Source organism: Tiliqua scincoides, chromosome 10 (assembly GCF_035046505.1).
Source record: "Tiliqua scincoides isolate rTilSci1 chromosome 10, rTilSci1.hap2, whole genome shotgun sequence".
NCBI lineage: Eukaryota > Metazoa > Chordata > Lepidosauria > Squamata > Scincidae > Tiliqua > Tiliqua scincoides.
This window is the reverse complement of record NC_089830.1, coordinates 5518143-5536622: the sequence shown is the minus strand read 5'-3', so window position 1 is coordinate 5536622 and position 18480 is coordinate 5518143. Positions and strand designations below refer to the sequence as shown.

At 48.5% G+C, this 18480-nt stretch overlaps 1 pseudogene; it reads right to left on the bottom strand.

Moving 5' to 3' along the window:
* Nucleotides 1-10524: 10524 nt before the first annotated feature.
* LOC136662030 (5S ribosomal RNA) lies at nt 10525-10644 on the bottom strand (annotated as a pseudogene).
* Nucleotides 10645-18480: the final 7836 nt, after the last annotated feature.

Here is an 18480-nt window from a genome sequence, read left to right as displayed (position 1 = left end):
CACCATTGTGAATTAATGGAATATATTATATTATATTATATTATATTATATTATATTATATTATATTACAGGTGTGTGTCGCTTAGCGACGTTCTACTTAAGGATTTACCGTATTTACAGCAGTCCCTTAATTGCCTACTGTTATTACAAGCTAATCAATTTCACTCTATGACATTACATAGACAGAAGACTCTATACTGCATTCAGCCACTAGATGGACTTATTCCATTATATTCAACCCCATCTAGTGGCTGAATGTAGTATAGCGTCTAGCATCTATGTAATGTCATAGAGTGAAATGGACTAGCTCATAATAACAGTGTTCACGTAACAATGGACTTGCATAATGAAGTTCATTGGAGAATGAATCCCCTTTATTAAGCAAAATGCACCTGTAATATTATATTATATTATATTATATTATATTATATTATATTATATTATATTATATTATATTATATGCACATGCGTGATCTTGTCTGATCTCAGAAGCTAAGCAGACTCAGGCCTGGTTAGTACTTGGATGGGAGACTGCCTGGGAATACCGGGTGCTGTAGGCTTATACCATGATCTCGGAAGCTAAGCAGGGTCAGGCCTGGTTAGTACTTGGATGGGAGACAGTCTGGGAATAGGGGGTGCTGTAGGCTTATACCAGTCTTTCGAGACTGAAGCTTGCCAACCATCTCCCTATACTGAACACTATCTCCCGATCTTGTCTGATCTCGGAAGCTAAGCAGGGTCAGGCCTGGTTGGTACTTGGATTGGAGACTGCCTGGGAATACCGGGTGCTGTAGGCTTATACCATAGTCTTTCGAGACTGAAGGTTGCCAACCATTTTTATATTATATTATATTATATTATATTATATTATATTATATTATATTATATTGCAACAATGAAACAAGTTGACAACTTGGAGATGAAATGAAATGTCCTAGCCACAAGAGAGACAGCAACAGTTACTGGAAAAGAGACTGCACTGAATGAAGACAGTTGCTCTCCGTCTGCTAATTAAGAGGCAGTAACCACTTTCAAAGGTGCCCCTGGGCCAAATTAGCCCAGGTTACCTGGTCTGGGATTTATGAGGCAGTGGCAAAGGTGGGAGGAGGCTGGAACGGAGTGGTGATGGGCATGAGTGGATTGGACCTGGGAAGAGTGCAGTTTCAGTGGCAACGGCAGTGAGAGCTGCTGAATCCTAACCCCCTTCCCAGATTCCACCCCATGGCATGGATCCGCGCAGACCTGCACCAACTATTTAGCTAGTGCAGGTCTGGGTAGAACCCCCCACGCTGTGGAGGCTTACACCCAGGTAAGATAACTATTGCTCCATTACTCAGAAGAGACTTCCTGGACTGCTTCCCACTACCGCACGATACAGCAGTAGCCATTTTTGTGCTGCTGCATGGAAGGGGGGAATTGGGTTGGTCTCCTAGACACTGTTCTCCACCCATTCTACATAATTACTGGATGAAAGCCAATAAACTGAAATTGAATCCTGAAAAGAGAGAGGACCCCCTGATAGGAAAATGCAGGTACTGAGTCATCTACCTACTTTGAATGGGGTTGCACTCCCCCTGCAAGAATGGGTACACAGTTTGGGAGTTCTCCTGAACTCTCAGCTCTCTCTAGAGAACCAGGTATCAACAGTTGCTAGAAGTGCGTTCACCCAACTACGGCTGGTGTGCTGAGACCATACTTGAGTCATTTGGACTTGGTCATGGTGATCCATGCTTTAGTAACTTCAAGACTGGACTACTACAATGTGGGGCTACCCTCTAAAACAGGGGTGCCCAAACCCCAGCCCGGGGGCCACTTGCAGCCCTCGAGGATTCCCAATCTGGCCTGAGGGGAGCCCCCAGACTCCAATGAGCCTCTGGCCCTCCAGAGACTTACTGGAGCCCGTGCTGGCCCGATGCAACTGCTCTCAGTGTGAGGACGGCTGTTCGACCTCTCACCTGAGCTGTAGGACGAGGGCTCCCTCCACTACTTGGTGTTTCACATCTGTGATGCAGCAGTGACAGAGAAGAGAGTGGCCTTTTATAGGCCTTGAGCTACTGCAAGATCTTCATTCATTCATATAAGTTCCATCTCTAATATATTCATTTATGTAAATTTATTCAAATTTTAAATGTAAATTAATTCTTTTTTATTCCCGGCCCCCAACACAGTGTCAGAGAGATGATGTGGCCCTCCTGCCAAAAAGTTTGGACACCCCTGTTCTAAAAGAATTCAGAAACTGCAACTAGTGCAGAATGTGGTGGCTTGGGTGACTATACAATATGACTCTGCTGGACCACAGCTTCAGCAGCTACACTGATTGCCCATTCACTTCCGGTTCCAATTCCAGGTGCTAGTTCTAACCTTTAAGGTCTTCCATGATTCGGGTCCAGGCTACCTAAAAGACCACCTCCTTCCATACATCCCAGCCTGCCCTCTTAGGTCATTTTTGTAGGGGGCTCTTCTACAAGCGCCGCCTCTGTCCCAGGGAGAGGGGTGGCAGCTCCGGGTCAAGCCTTCTCTGTGGTGGCCCCACAACTACGTAATATGAAATTAATGTATGAACTATGTAATGAAATTACATAGTTTCATTATGTAATGTATGAACATGTATGAATTATGTAATGGAATTAATGTTTCAATGCTGTTTTATGTTTTTCTTTTTGTCTCTTGTGATACAGTTATAAAGCTTTGGAAGCCACCTTGAGCATTTGCTTCAGTATGGGAAAGGTGGGATATAAATTTTCAAGATAATTCCTTGACAAAGCTAACAATCAAACAACTGCAATGAGCCACAATGCTAGGAATATTGAACATTGTACAGTGAAACCAGTCCTTAACACTGGTGTGCTAGTCCAAACATCTGTTGGGCTGTGAGACCACTGAAGAAGAAGAAGAAGAAGAAGAAGAAGAAGAAGAAGAAGAAGAAGAAGAAGAAGAAGAAGAAGAAGAAGAAGAAGAAGAAGAAGAAGAAGAAGAAGAAGAAGAAGAAGAAGAAGAAGAAGAAGAAGAAGAAGAAGAAGATTTATGTCCCACTTTGAAATGTGTCAGCTTATTGAAACCATACAGGTGGACAGCAAATGAATGATGATGTTGTGGGAATTGTGTTCACCCTGAGAAGAGTAAGCAAGCCACTTTTAATAATATCAGACTCAATCCAAAAGTGCCCCATGACGGATGTGCCCCCTCCTGGAAACAGCCCCCCACCCCCCTGCAGCCATTACTCCAGGGGTGCTCACACTTTTTTGGCTCGAGAGCTACTTTGAAACCCAGCAAGGCCCGGAGATCTACCAGAGTTTTTTTTTACAATGTTCGCGCCATCATAACATATAACATTTATGTGTACAATGTATGTTGGTGTACCTTGAGCCCCACTCAGTATAACAGGACTTACTCCTGAGTAGACATGCCTAGGATTAGGCTGTGAGGCTGCAATCCTAGCCACACTTACCTGGGAGTAAGCCCCATTGAGTACAATGGGCCTTATTCCTGGCGTTTCCTCCCAGAGGCACCTGAAGGGGGGGGTCGGCACTCTGCGATCTACTCATTTTGCCTCGCAATCTGCCGGTAGATCACGATCCACCTATTGAGGACCCCTGCTCCAAATGCACAAAGGTGAACAGGGTATGTCCTTCAGCAGGTATTGAGCCCTGTGGCAACCCCTTTCGATAATGAGGACGACAGGTTGGGAAAAGGATCATCGGATCACACAGAACAGAGGAAAACTGTCTGGAAGGAGGTGAAACTAGGCCTGGTTTCTGGGTGGGAGAGCTGGACAGGGCTGATTTTATAGCCAGAAAAAAAAGGAGGGAAACGGCAAAGGAGCCTTTTCGCATCTCTGACCATCCCTTGACCGTCCGCCTTGGTGATGCACAGAGAGGGGTCTGTGAGGCTTCACAACGTCTCCTTGTCTCCAGGAGACGAGTGGTGGTGTGTGCTGTGGTTGTGTTGCAAACCACAGCATTCACACTCAGCCTTTTCCCAGATGCCCACTTTTCCACATTGTATGTTGCCGGCTGGCTGTGTAATGCCCTAGAAATGCAGGGCTGAGAGGACTGCAAAAGCCACCCCCGCTGAACTCTGAGCTGGGGGGAAGCAACGGTAAGGTGAGAGGACAGGGCAGGACATTCTGCCAGTGTCACAGAGTACTCTGGGGTGGAGGTGATGTCTCCTTCCACTTTTATAGATGCAGGATCTCTCTCTCTCTCTCTCTCTCTCTCTCTCTCTCTCTCACACACACACACACACACACACACCACCAGCACCACCACCACCACCACCTTCCTTTTTTCTGTGCATTTTTGCTCAAGGACATGTGCTTCGTGACTTGAAATGACTCAGGGTCCAATCCTATCCAACTTTCCAGCACTGGTGCAGCTGCAATGCAGCCCCAGCATAAGGAAAAAAATGTTCCCTGACCTTGAGGAGGCCTCTGTGACTGTCTCCCCACCAAAAGATGCAGCGCACGCTCCATCAGCACTGCTGCACCGGCATGGGAAAATTGGATAGGATTGGGCCCTCAGACTAGTGACTTGAAATTTTTTCAAGGCAGGTTGCAATGGGCACACGCTGTGACTCATGAACCGAATTGCAGGGTTGTCGCGACTTGACTCGCAACTCAAGCTTGGTGACTTGGAGTGGACGCATCCCTGCTAATTTGTTGAAGAGTCATTGCTTAAATAACGTCACATGCCTATGTTCTGCAACCCGTTCCTAGCAAATTTCTGCCCCAGTATTGGTTTTTAGAGGGGCCTTGTTAAAATGTTGACCGTGTGACTTATCAGAGAGACATCCTCTAAGTCAGGAGTGTCCAAAGTTTTCGGCAGGAGGGCCACATCATCTCTCTGACTCTGTGTCGGGGGCCAGGGGAGAAAAAAGAATTAATTTACATTAATATTTGAATAAATTTACATGTTTACATAAATTAGTATACTAGAGGTGGAACTTATATGAATGAATGAATGAAGGTCTTGCAATAACTCAAGGCCTATAAAAGGCCTTGCACAAAGAAAGGCTGGCCTTTTCTTTGCATCACAGACATGAAACAGCAGGCAGTGGAGGGAGCCCTCATCCCACAGCTAACGCGTGAGGTCAAACTGTCGCCCTCACGGTGAGAGCAGTTGCGTCGGGCCAGTGTGGGCTCCAGCAAGTTTCCGGAGAGCCAGAGGCTCATTGGAAGCTGGGGTCTCCCTGAGGGATGCATTGGGAGTCCTTGAGGGCCGCAAGTGGCCCCAGGGCCGGGGTTTGGGCACCCCTGCTCTAAGTGGTGGTCCTCTGACAACAGCGGGGAGCAGTGGCATAATAAGCAGGAGCAGTCCTCCCTGGGTACTAGGCTTGAAGGGAGTGCTACATGAGGCCCAGCCAAGATGGCAGCAGCCGCAGCAGCAACAGCGTGGTCACAAATATGTAGAGGCTGCTGCCGCATCTGCCTCCTTGTGGTTCAGTGGCTTTGCGATCTCGATGCCACCCCCGTTCCTTCTCCTCTGGAGGTTCAAACTTCCAGCGTCCTCATTTGAGTTGGGATAGACTCTCACCATTTGATTTGATCCCTGTGCACCCAGACCTGGGCCATAGAGGGCTGTTAATTCCGGCAGGCACAAACTATCCTGGAGATTTTTCGCTCAGCTCCATCTCAGAGGTTTTTGAGAGGTTGAGGGGGACCAGGCTTCCATGTGTATATGTGGTTTCTCCTCTTCTTTGGCAATGAAATTCCTCCTTTTGGTTAAATCGCTGCGTTTTTTCCATGGGTGTGGCCTAACGAAATCTAAACACTCCATTTTTGCTCCTGGAGTCAACTCTAAGGGGTTATTATGTGGTAAAGAAATTGGTGGGTATCCCATATGTTATCGATATACTGTACCAGGGAGCTTAACATGGCATTTAACAGCTAGTCCCAACGTTTCACTCTTCCAATGTCATACATTTTTTGAGAAGCGTAACAGTCTGTTTCACATATTTATAGCCCAACCCTATGGAAGGTTATCCAGAAGTAAGCTCTACTGTGACCAAGGATTGCAGTTTCATATATTATTAATATTGAGAATACTTGTATACCACTTTTCAACAGGAGTAGCTCACAAAGCGGTTTGCAGAGTAAAAGCAATCAATAAATGGTCTCTGTCCCCAAAGGGCTCGCAATCTAAAAAAAAAAACAACACAGAAGAGACACCGGCAACAGTCACTGGAAAATATGCCATGCTGTGGTGAAGGGGGGGCAGTTGCTCTCCCCCTGCTAAATAGAAGAGGACACCATTTGGAAAGGTTCCCCTTTGCCCAGTTAGAAGGGTCCAACTATTCCTATTTGCAGGGAGCTGATCCCTACTAAGTGACAAAAATAGGGGGCCATTCTTGGCAAATAGGAATATTTAGAGACTATGTAAACCTGCAACCTTTGATCACAGTGGATAATCTCCCCTAGGTTATTCCCCGATAAAATTCTCCAACAAATCATTATCCCTGCCTTGTTAAGATGCCTTGATTTGCAAACCTTGCCATTCTTCGGGCTTCTGCTCTGTCCTTGGGAAATCTAAATATCTGGATGAGGTAGTACCCCCACACAAACCCCAGTGTCAAGCGCACAACTAGGCTAGCAGGTTCATAGAATGAGTGGCATTCACCATGAAATGGATGTCACATGGCATGAATGGTGTTCCACCTGTACTTCAGCAGTCAAGGCAGTTTACATACGCAGGCTAGTCTAAACCACCATTTTTCCAATGGGGTTTTTACAATATGTTCTGTGGAAGACCCTCAGTCATCAGATGTTGCCTTCTCAGTGTGGCTATTTATTCTGACTGTCTACCTTCAAACTTGAGAAGGCAATTGTGTATCATCAAGCCTGGACAGGTCCTCAAGGACCTTTCTTTGCTGGCTGGCTTTCACACACACACCCTGCACTCGCACTGTAGTGGCTAATCATCTCATCAGAAACTCGCAGCAGGTACAGCAGTTTCTCACAGACTGGCATTCTGCCTCCCATTCAGAAATAAGACCTGTTTCTCCTGCTTAGCTCTTCAGGCAGTACAGCAGCTCTACCACCAGTGCACACCTCCTGCCCACTCATTTCATTTCACAGCAGAAAAGGCCCCCTCTCCGAATGCCTTGCCTCTGAAGGTAGGGGGTACCTGGAGCGGGATCTTGTTGTTGGCATCCTTCAGTCTTGGAAGACTATGGTGTCACACTCTGAATGGTGGTTCTGGAACAGAGTGTCCTCTCCAGTGCGTGAAGCCTGGGTAAAGCAGGTATGGAGGATAGGCTGTTACCCATGCAGCAAATCCCCCCTCTCCATGTCGCTGAAATGGTCCAACGGAAAGGCAGAAGCCAATATGGTTGGTTCCAGCAGCGTCGCAGGAGTTGCCAGAACGTGACTGTGTTCAGCCATGAACTGCCTCAGGGACTCCGGCTCCAGATTTTGCCTCGAGGTTGACTCCTGAAGCCTTTTCCATAACTGGATGTAGCCACAAGGCAGTGGAGGTTTGGGATCAGAGTTTTCCTTCTCTCAGATGAGCTGCCTTTCCAGGCTGACGAGTCCCATCTACCCGGTGGCTGTTTAGTCGCCTCTTACGACAAGTACAGCCAAACTGAGGGCCTATTCTTATCCCCAGCCCCCAGGGAGCGGGATCTATGAAGACAAGTAAGGCAGGAACATATGGGTGATATCTGTGTTCCAAATCTAATGATTCCTGGGCAACATGGACTTCTGATGTGCCATTTGAGCAGAGACAGCCTCTTTTCATTGCAATGTCGGGCAGGTTCTTGTTTTGCCAAATTCCTGTTCCAAGCTTGACCTAGAGAACTTATGCTCACTTTAAGCTAATTAGTTCCCCGACTTAAAGCCGGCTCACTCTAGCAGCATACAAAACTATTATTGACCCTCAGCACCAACAGGAAGGTAACCAGTAGGTAGCTTGCCTATGGGGCTGCAGGGTCCCTCCTCCCAGTTCTCAAAGCAAAGGGCACTGCTCTTCTGGGTACAGCAGTGCCCCCTCAGCTCTCCACCACACAGCAGTCTTCAGCCATTCCCCATCGCTCAGCAATCCCCAGTAGTCCATTCACCTGTCAGTCAACCAGTCAGTCAGTCCGTTGGTCAGTCAGCAGGTCTGGTCATCCATCAGCCAGTTTGTTAGTCCCTCAGTCAGTCCTCTCTCCTTTCCTCCTTCTACTACCCACAAAACTCTCCTTCCTCCAGGTGCTGCTTCCTGGGGGCCTTGTTACCTCTATGGTAACAAAGAGAGTCTGGTCCAACAGGAAGCTGATGGAGCATACCAAGATCCAGGTCTACAGAGCTTGCGTCCTGAGTACACTTCTGTACTGCAGCGAGTCATGGACTCTTCGCTCACAACAGGAGAGGAAACTGAACACTTTCCACATGCGCTGCCTCCGACGCATTCTCGGCATCACCTGGCAGGACAAAGTTCCAAACAACACAGTCCTGGAATGAGCTGGAATCCCTAGCATGTATGCACTGCTGAAACAGAGACGCCTGTGTTGGCTTGGTCATGTCGTGAGAATGGATGATGGCCGGATCCCAAAGGATCTCCTCGATGGAGAACTCGTGCAAGGAAAGCGCCCTACAGGTAGACCACAGCTGCGATACGAGGACATCTGCAAGAGGGATCTGAAGGCCTTAGGAGTGGACCTCAACAGGCGGGAAACCCTGGCCTCTGAGCGGCCTGCTTGGAGGCAGGCTGTGCAGCATGACCTTTCCCAGTTTGAAGAGACACTTGGCCAACAGTCTGAGGCTAAGAGGCAAAGAAGGAAAGCCCATAGCCAGGAAGACAGACCAGGGACAGACTGCACTTGCTCCCAGTGTGGAAGGGATTGTCACTCCCGAAACGGCCTTTTCAGGCACACTAGACGCTGTTCCAGAACCACCATTCAGAGCGCGATACCAGAGTCTTTCGAGATTGAAGGTTGCCAACAACTAACAGCCCAATCCTTCTTCTTCTTCTTCTTCTAATAATAATAATAATAATAATAATAATAATAATAATAATAATAATAATAATAATAATAATATTGTTGGCAAAAATCCATGTGGACCCAGGGCGAGGGATCAAGGCTGGGTAGAGAGTTAGGATATCAGTCTGCACCACTGCCACTGATATCAAACCCTTCCCAGTTCCGATCTGCCCTCCATTCCTCCTCAACCGCTGCCCCGTTCCTCCCCTCCCCTTCCCTGCCTCATCTCACCCCCGCAGTGGCATTGCAAGGGGGCGCGAGGAATGTGTGTGGACCGCACCGGCTGACGCATTTGGGGGGATGACACATTAGTTCCGAGAACCAATGAGGTGTTATGATGACACAGCAGGGAACCCATAAGGTGTTAGTTTGAGTCAGCTCTCATTTCCAAGTATCCGAGCTAATGCTAGAACTCTGATTCAGTTGTGTGAATGTCATCAAGTCAGGTTGGTCACTGGTTTTATGTTGGTTACTTGTTTGTTGGGTTAACCTGTACTGTTCTATATTAAAATAAATAAACAGAATGGGGGTGACATCAGCCCTAGTGATGCCACTGCATTTCGGCTGAAATGGTAATTTATGGTAATTTATTCTGCATGGTCTGGTATGGGAGGTCTGGTATGGGAGGGGGTCCATCATGGGGGGTGACACAATGAACTCTTGCACCGAGTGACACAAACCTGAAGTGATGCCTCTGTGCCCCTCCCTTCCACCCCTCTGTGCTGACTTACTGGTACCAGCGCATGTGTTCTGTCCACTGGCTGCCTTCAGCAGCAGCCAGGCCACGCGGAATGTCTAGTCACTTTTTGCGACAGCCATAAACTGCCTTATGCCACGGTAACTCTTGTTCCGGAGGCATAACACTTGAATAGGACTGGGCTGTAAAACTCAATGTGCATAGGATCGATCCTTCTAACTCAGCATTGGCTGCATAGAACAGGAGTAGGATTTAAGATTGGAGTCTTTCCCAGCATACCTGGCCATCACCCGCCATCACCATCATCATCAGCATTTCCTGCCATCACCTAGGCTTTTACCCAACTCACTGGGCTGCGAGAGCCTGACAAGTGGCCCATGAAGTCTCAGGAAAAGATTGCCTCTGATTACTTCCCGTGTGCACCCCCCACGGACAACCAGAGAGGGCAGAGAATGAACCGCCCACAGCCAGCAACGAAAGCAGCAACCCACAAATCCGCACTATAAAAAATAAATCTCTAATAAATCTTGTTTAATCATTACAAATCTAATTGAATTTTTTGAGGGAAGGGGTGATGGTTGCATGCAGGGCCCATAAGACAGGGGGTAATTTGTACCTGGGCCCAAGGTCATCAAGGGGGCCCAGAAGCCAAATGAGGGCCCCCAGAAATTTCCTGGGATCTTATATTTTCCAGTCTCACCCAGAATTGCTGCCCACATGGGATGCAAGGTACACAGTGGCTGGTTGGTTGTCCACCTTCAGTCTCGAAAGACTATGGTATAAGCCTACAGCACCCGGTATTCCCAGGCAGTCTCCCATCCAAGTACTAACCAGGCCTGGCCCTGCTTAGCTTCCGAGATCATGGTATAAGCCTATAGCACCAGGTATTCCCAGGCAGTCTCCCATCCAAGTACTAACCAGGCCTGACCCTGCTTAGCTTCCGAGATCAGACGAGATCAGGCATGTGCAGGGTAAAAGTTGCTGCTGCGGCTGCCGCAAGCCATATGTCCTGGGCCAAGGAATGCATACATGGCTCTCCTGCACACTGTCAAATCTGGGAGGAAACTGGCCTGCTGCAGTAGCTCTTTGGCTTATGGATCTGCTTACCATGAAAGAGTGGGAAATGGGACTCTTGCCATGGGCAGCAAAATGGCAGATGCGCTTCAATGTCAGTAATTGTAAGGTCATGCACACTGGGGCAAAAAATCAAAACTTCACATATAGGCTGATGGGTTCTGAGCTGTCTGTGACACATCAGGAGAGAGATCTTGGGTGCTGGTGGACAGGTCGATGAGAATGTCGACCCAATGTGCGGCAGCAGTGAAGAAGGCCAATTCTATGCTTTGGATCATTAGGAAAGGTATTGAGAACAAAACGGCTAGTATTATAATGCTGTTGTACAAATCGATGGTAAGGCCACACCTGGAGTATTGTGTCCAGTTCTGGTCGCCACGTCTCAAAAAAGACATAGTGGAAATGGAAAAGGTGCAAAAGAGATACGGGGCTGGGGCACCTTCCTTATGAGGAAAGGCTATGCCGTTTGGGCCTCTTCAGCCTAGAAAAGAGATGCCTGAGGGGGGACATGATTGAGACATACAAAATTATGCAGGGGATGGACAGAGTGGATAGAGAGATGCTCTTTACACTCTCACATAATACCAGAACCAGGGGACATCCACTAAAATTGAGTGTTGGGAGAGTTAGAACAGACAAAAGAAAATATTTTTTTACTCAGCATGTGGTTGGTCTGTGGAACTCCTTGCCACAGGATATGGTCATGGCGTCTGGCCTGGACGCCTTTAAAAGGAGATTGGACAAGTTTCTGGAGGAAAAATCCATTACGGGTTACAAGCCATGATGTGTATGTGCAACCTCCTGATATTAGAAATGGGCTATGTCAGAATGCCAATGCAAGGGAGGGCACCAGGATGAGGTCTTCTTTTATCTGGTGTGCTCCCTGGGGCATTTGGTGGGCTGCTGTGAGATACAGGAAGCTGCACTAGATGGGCCTATGGCCTGATCCAGTGGGGCTGTTCTTATGTTCTTAACTACAATTCCCAGGAAGCCTTGCAGGTCTCTTGTTACCTGGTGTGCTCCCTGGGGCATTTGGTGGGCTGCTGTGAGATACAGGAAGCTGGACTAGATGGGCCTATGGCCTGATCCAGTGGGGCTGTTCTTATGTTCTTGTGTTCTTATGAGTGTATCACGGATAGAGCAGTGGGACTACAGCTGCTGCAAAAGTACATTTTGGTACACCCAGGACACTTTCCATTCTAGTATGAGCCTAAATATGATGATCTAATTTTCTGCAATGATTTTTGATATTGAAAAAAAGAAATTTTAGAGACTTCGGAGTGAGTTTGGTTTTCTGTATTACTGTATCTAGCTGTCCACACTGTGTGGGCAGGTAAACCTGGGCTCCACATTGGGAAAGAAGGTAGACCTGGCTCCAAAGACTTTTCCTGCTGTTTCCGCCCTCCCCCTGCCTTGTTTTGCCCCTTCTCCACCCCTGTTCTGCCTAGACTTGTTGCCACCCCCACTCTGTTTCACCCCTCCCCCTTTGGAGCCCAGAAGAAACATAGTATGCCTTGAAGACATTCCTCTCAGAGGCCCTGGTTGCATGTGGTCCACGCCAATTCCAATTTTTGTTTCAGTGGTCCCTGGGCAACTAAAGGTTGGGAACCACTGCCCTAACTCAGGCCATTAACAGACCAAGGTTTCTCTAATGAAGTTGAGCACATAAGAACATAAGAAGAGCCCTGCTGGATCAGGCTAAAGGCCCATCTAGTACTACTTTCTGTATCTCACAGTGGCTCACCAGGTGCCTCAGGGAGTACACAAGACAACAACAGACCTGCATCCTGGTGCCCTCCCTTGCAGCTGGCATTCAGAGGTAGACTACTTCTAAAACCTGGAGGTTGCACATTCCTATCATGGTTTGTAACCGGTGACGGACTTTTCTTCCATAAATCTGTCCAATCCCCTTTTAAAGGCATCCAGGCCAGATGCCATTACCGCGTCCTGTGGCAAGGAGGTCCACAGATTAATTACACGCTGGGTAAAGAAATATTTTATTTTGTCTGTTCTAACTCCCCTGAAACTCAGTTTTAGTGGATGTCCCCCGGTTCTGGTGTGTGCACATTCAGGCACACTTCTAAATATCTTGACATTGGTTTTCAAAGAGCAAGAAACTAACAGCCTTGTGGTTTAGATTAGAAGCTCAATTCAGATAGCCTTTTTAATGTGCTTTTAGAAGATGTCTCCTCTTGGTAGTTCCTTCTGTTGAAAACAAAGGCCATTTTTCTCATGTTACAAAGAAGGCATGCAAGATCGGAGACTGGCCTGGTGGAGTCTGGGTTCAGGCTGTTTGCTGTGGCTGCCATCCTGACCAGAATGCCACAGGAAACCACGAAGTGTAAACAAGAGGTCGACAGTGGGCCATACGTTCCCCTCTGCTTCCCAAAGTGGAAGGGAGCCAAACCTTGGTGGACCTGATGTTCTCTGGTTGACCAAACCAGCTGATGGATGGAGGATGGTTCCTCCCCAACCCTTGTTCCTTCAGCCCTAGAAGGTCAGGAACATTTCAGCTCTGTCCAGGAGGCCCAGACTCCCTGATTTCATAGGTCTTCTTGGCTAGGATTACATTTTCATCGAATAGCTTTGGGTGTGACGTACCCAAAGGAGTACGCCAGGAGAATGACGTAACTTTAGATTAGTGATTTTCAATCAGTGTGCTGTGGCACATTGGTGTGTCTCTAAAAGCCCACAGGTGTGCTGAAGAAGTACGGAGCACAGTTGAAAATCACTGAAAAGCTCTCCTGGGTTCTGCAGCTCTGTTTCTAGAGCACAGCCAGTGGAGGAAGAGGGACAGACAGTGGTGTCACTAGGGGGTGAGGGGATGTGTGAACCACACCATGGGACACCCTCAGTGGGGCAAAAATTTTGGAAATCTTTTGGAAAAATTTGTATTTGTGAATAATGCCATCCTGTTATGTAAAGGTATTTTATTGGAAAGGTACTACCATGCGGAATGTATTGAATGAATTACCTGCATTCTGTCAAATGTTATGTAATAAAAAGTGGATTCCCTTAACTCAGAAATGACCAAAGAGACTGATTGTTCTGAGAGTGATTGTTCTGTGTTATGATGACACAGCTGGGAACATATAAGATGTTAGTAGGAGCTGGCTTTCATTGTCATGGATCAGAGCTCATAAGAACATACGAACATAAGAACAGCCCCACTGGCTCAGGCAAAAGGCCCATCTAGTCCAGCTTCCTGTATCTCACAGCGGCCCACCAAATGCCCCAGGGAGCACACCAGATGACAAGAGACCTGCATCCTGGTGCCCTCCCGTGCATCTGGCATTCTGACATAGCCTGTTTCTAAAATCAGGAGGTTGCACAAACACATCATGGCTTGTAACCCGTAATGGATTTTTCCTCCAGAAACTTGTCCAATCCCCTTAGGACCCAACCCAGAGCAATCCACGCCAGCTCACTACCAGTGCTGACCGTCGTAAATGTGCCATAAGGGCAAATGTTTGCCCAGGGCAAACCCGTGCTGAAACAGCACTGCTTGGAGGCTGGCAGTCTACCACCCGGTGTTCGCTTAGAGTAATGGGTGGCAGAGAGGTAGGTCCAAGCGGGGGGGGGGGAGGCAGGAAGGAGGCGTTCTGGAGTGGGTAGGGGGTGGGCTGAAGGCGTGGGGGGGAGGGAGCAAGGCGGGAAGGGGGCAGGACTGGCGGAGCTCAGCTCCATTGGATCCGGAAACCCGTTTCAGGCCTCGCGGCCCTACACAAAGCATCCTTACTCTGTGCCAGCTAGGTAGCCGATGCAGAGTTGAGTAGCCCCATTGCAGGGCTGCTTCCCTTACTCGGGGGAAGGGGACAAATGTCCCCTTCCTTGGAGAAGTTGCCACCAGCTGCCTCTTGTGCTTATGATGCTGTGGCAGCCATTTTGGTGCCACGGCAGCCTCCCACACTGGGCAGCTCAGGATTGGGCTGTTATTCCGTTGAGTGATTGTCATCACACTGGTTTTTTTGTTGAGGAGGAGGCCTTCTTCTTCTGTTTATGGACTCCCTAAAGACAACTGGTGGGCCACTGGGGGAAGAGGATGCTGGACTAGATGGGCCCCTTTTGCCTTGAACCAGCAGGCAGCCTCTTTTTCTGTTCCTTATGACCATGACGGCGAAGAACAACTTCTGCATTCTGAAGCAGCAGGTGTGATGCGCAGGCAAGAGCTTCTCATAGACAGAATGGGCACCTTTAGAGCCAAGATGGGCCCTTGATGTGATCCAGCAGGGACACCTCTTCTGTCACCAAGCTTATGCCAGCGAAGGGGATGAAAAATTTGACTGCCTTTCTTGGCCGTCAGATTTCCCCTCAGACTTTAATTCAAGGCGGTTTACATAGGCAGGCTATACTAAATCCCAATAGGGATTTTTACAATGAAGAAGGTTCTGTCTTTCAAGAACCACAACATTTCAGATGGATCTTTAATGATCTGGTATCACATTCTGGCCTCCATTTTCCTCCCACACAGGCTGACAGCGGCCAAAGAGCAGGTGGAATAACGCAGCATAACTCGGCTAGGCTTGTCAGCTGCTTCAAGGTCTCGCTGTTCACGGTGCCGGTGGCCTCGAACCGGCGACCTTCGGATGTTATCTTCAGGCAAACGGAGGCTCTACCCTCTAGACCAGACCTCCTGCCCAGACCAGACCTCCTGCCCATCCATGGGCAGTATGGATGGCAGTATCCATCAATATACAGTGAACCTTGCCTGCAATAATCTTGCTGGCATCTAAACACAGCTGTTGGACACCAAATAATTTGGACCAGGTCTTGCCTTCTCACTGGCACTGCAAACAGGCACACCATCTCAAAGTGGCAGACCTTTCCCACTGGTGCTGGGGCGTGGAGCTATGTCCACCGGAGCTATGTCCACAAGGGTGAGGAGGGCAGGGAGGGGTTGCAACGGGGTGGGAGAGGGTGGCAACAGGGGCACGGGGTAGGTGGATCAGGTCCAAGGGATAGAATTGGTGGTGTCAGTATGCACCCTGTACTATTCCCCCTTCCCAGGCCTGATCCATCAACATGCACTTGCGCCAGCTACATAGCTGGTGCTGGTCCAAGTCGACCCGTTGCGCTCCCAGGGGTTTACCCCAGGGCAAGGGGACAGATGTCCCTCTTACCTTGAGGTGACCTGCAGCCTGCAAAATCCCGTCAACAGATGCAGTGGAAGCCATGCTAGAACCACTGCATTGGTTCGGGGGAACTTAAGTAGGGTGGTCAGCCTTAATGAACTTAATGTGTTTGGTTTCTCAGGCAACGTTGCATAGAGTTAGGCTGTGTCTCAGTATTAATGAACAGAGGGAATAAGGCTTTTCTAGATTAATATTAACAACACTTTTTAGAAATAGTTAAAGTTACAGGACTGGCCCATCCATGAGGTCAACTGGGCAATTTGCCTGAGGTTGTGGATTGACCCACCTCTGTCTGCCCGCATGTCTACCGCTCCTCCTTTCCTCCTGCTCCTTTGAACATCTCTAGCACACTACATTCCTCTCCAGCATATTTCATCTTCCTCTCCACCCCCTCTTCCTTTTCAGATTCAGGAGTGGTGGTGAACGTTGATGCCACGGCAGCAGCTGGCTCGCTGTTGGGTAAGGGAAGGGCAGCGCTGGAGACCCGGCCTCAAGCTTGGGGAGTTCTTGGGTTTGGCCCCGCAACTTTATAAATGCTTTTGCAGAGTCACAGGAGGTTTTCGCTGGACTTGGGAGCATAAATACTGCCATATGCTTAAATATAAAACATGCAAAACAAATATAAAACATGCAAAACAAGCCCTATTTTATTGTTCCTTCCTTGCTGGTCATCCCCTCCAGCCATAGATGTTCAAAGGTAGAGAACCAGAGCAGTCTCCCCACTCCCCGCGAATCATAATTCAGTCCACAAACATTTATATGGAGGTTTGGGGCCAGCAGAACACTGATCAACATGCTTCGTTTCAAAAGGACAGCAGCCTATTCAGTGGTGATCCGTTGGTTTGGGTTGACTCCGGGAGCAGGGAACATTACAGGGCCCACTGGAGATCAAGTAAGCCAAATTCCACAACCCTGGAGGGCAGTTCCACGAAGCCATTGGGTGTTAGCATTTTATATGCAAAGCTCACAGCATAGTGGCAAAGGAATAGAACCCTCTCTATCCCTTTCCTGTTTGCATGCAGGGCAAAAACTTCCATAGGGACTCATGCAGGTAGACTCAAACAGAAAACTCTTGGCAAAGAATGTGGAGTGTCAAAAGGTGACAAACCTCGATGGTTGCACTTCTCTCAAAGGAGGTGCCTGTCCCTTTCCCCCCCCCAACTGTCCACCTCCCCAACTCCTCCCCAACTCGCCTTGAGAGCAAGAAGACAGTCCACAGGATAAACCAGGGACCCACCTGCCACCCCCAGCAAGAGATATACCAGGTCCTGGGCTGGGATTCAGAACTGGGCTCAGAAAAATCAAGGTATTATCCATTAATATAGAAAGATTGTAATTTCCCAGAACTTTGGCATGAAGATCAGGGGCCTTGGAAAGTTCACTTAATTCCAAGGCTCCTGGTAGCTCTGGGAGGTGGAGTTTCCAGGGCACTTGCCCTCCCTACAAATGATATGGGAGCCTTGGGAAAAGTACATTTCTCAGGGGGCCTAGGATGCTGCCATAGCAGCATTCCAGAAGATGCTTGGGTGGGGGGAATGTGGAAGACTGCTGCCACTGGAGTTGCTGCCACTACCAGGCCAGCTAACTGGGAAGGCAGGAGTTTTTCCAGTTCAGATTACCAGCTGTCTGAGCTGGAGAAGCATCATGGCGGCCTAACACTCACTGTGGAGTGGAGGAAAGCATCACCAGTCATAAATCACAATTCAGAAAGAAAACCTGGTGATTTCGCTCCATGACCAGGTCCCCAGATTGAGGGAAGAGGAAGATCTGAAACCTTTCTGGGCCAGAAAGAATCTGGGTTGTTAATGGTTGGCAACCTTCAGTCTTGAAAGACTATGGTGTAAGCCTACAGCACCCGGTATTCCCAGGCGGTCTCCCATCCAAGTACTAACCAGGCCTGACCCTGCTTAGCTTCCGAGATCATGGTATAAGCCTACAGCACCCGGTATTCCCAGGCGGTCTCCCATCCAAGTACTAACCAGGCCTGACCCTGCTTGGCTTCCCAGATCATGGTATAAGCCTACAGCACCCGTTATTCCCAGGCGGTCTCCCATCCAAGTACTAACCAGGCCTGACCCTGCTTAGCTTCCCAGATCATGGTATAAGCCTACAGCACCCGGTATTCCCAGGCGGTCTCCCATCCAAGTACTAACCAGGCCTGACCCTGCTTAGCTTCCAAGATCAGACATGTGCAGGGTAACAGTTACTGCCAGGTTGTTAATGATCCCAAGTGGAATTGCCAGCACGTTCCTCCTCTGATCAGCAACCTCAATGGTCAAGGCAGTGAATAAGGTAGACCTGTAGCACTCCTCATTGGAGTCTCAGGGAGCCTGACATTGCACACCCTTGGACGTATATCTTTTTTTTTTTTTAAAGGAAGGGATGAGACAGCAAGAGGCTGGGGCACTTTCTTCTGAGTCGTTCTCTTGCTGCTCTTTGTGGATGTGGCCTGAACAGCGAGAGTGTTTTACTACTGACTGCTAGAGTCTCTGTGAGTCAACAATCCTCAAAGGTTTTTGGGCTGGGCATCAAACATTCATTATGGTGGGGGGGGGGAGTGGGGAAGAGAAAACCAGGACTAATTCCACAGGAAACCATAGCATGCGAACAGCTCAAAAT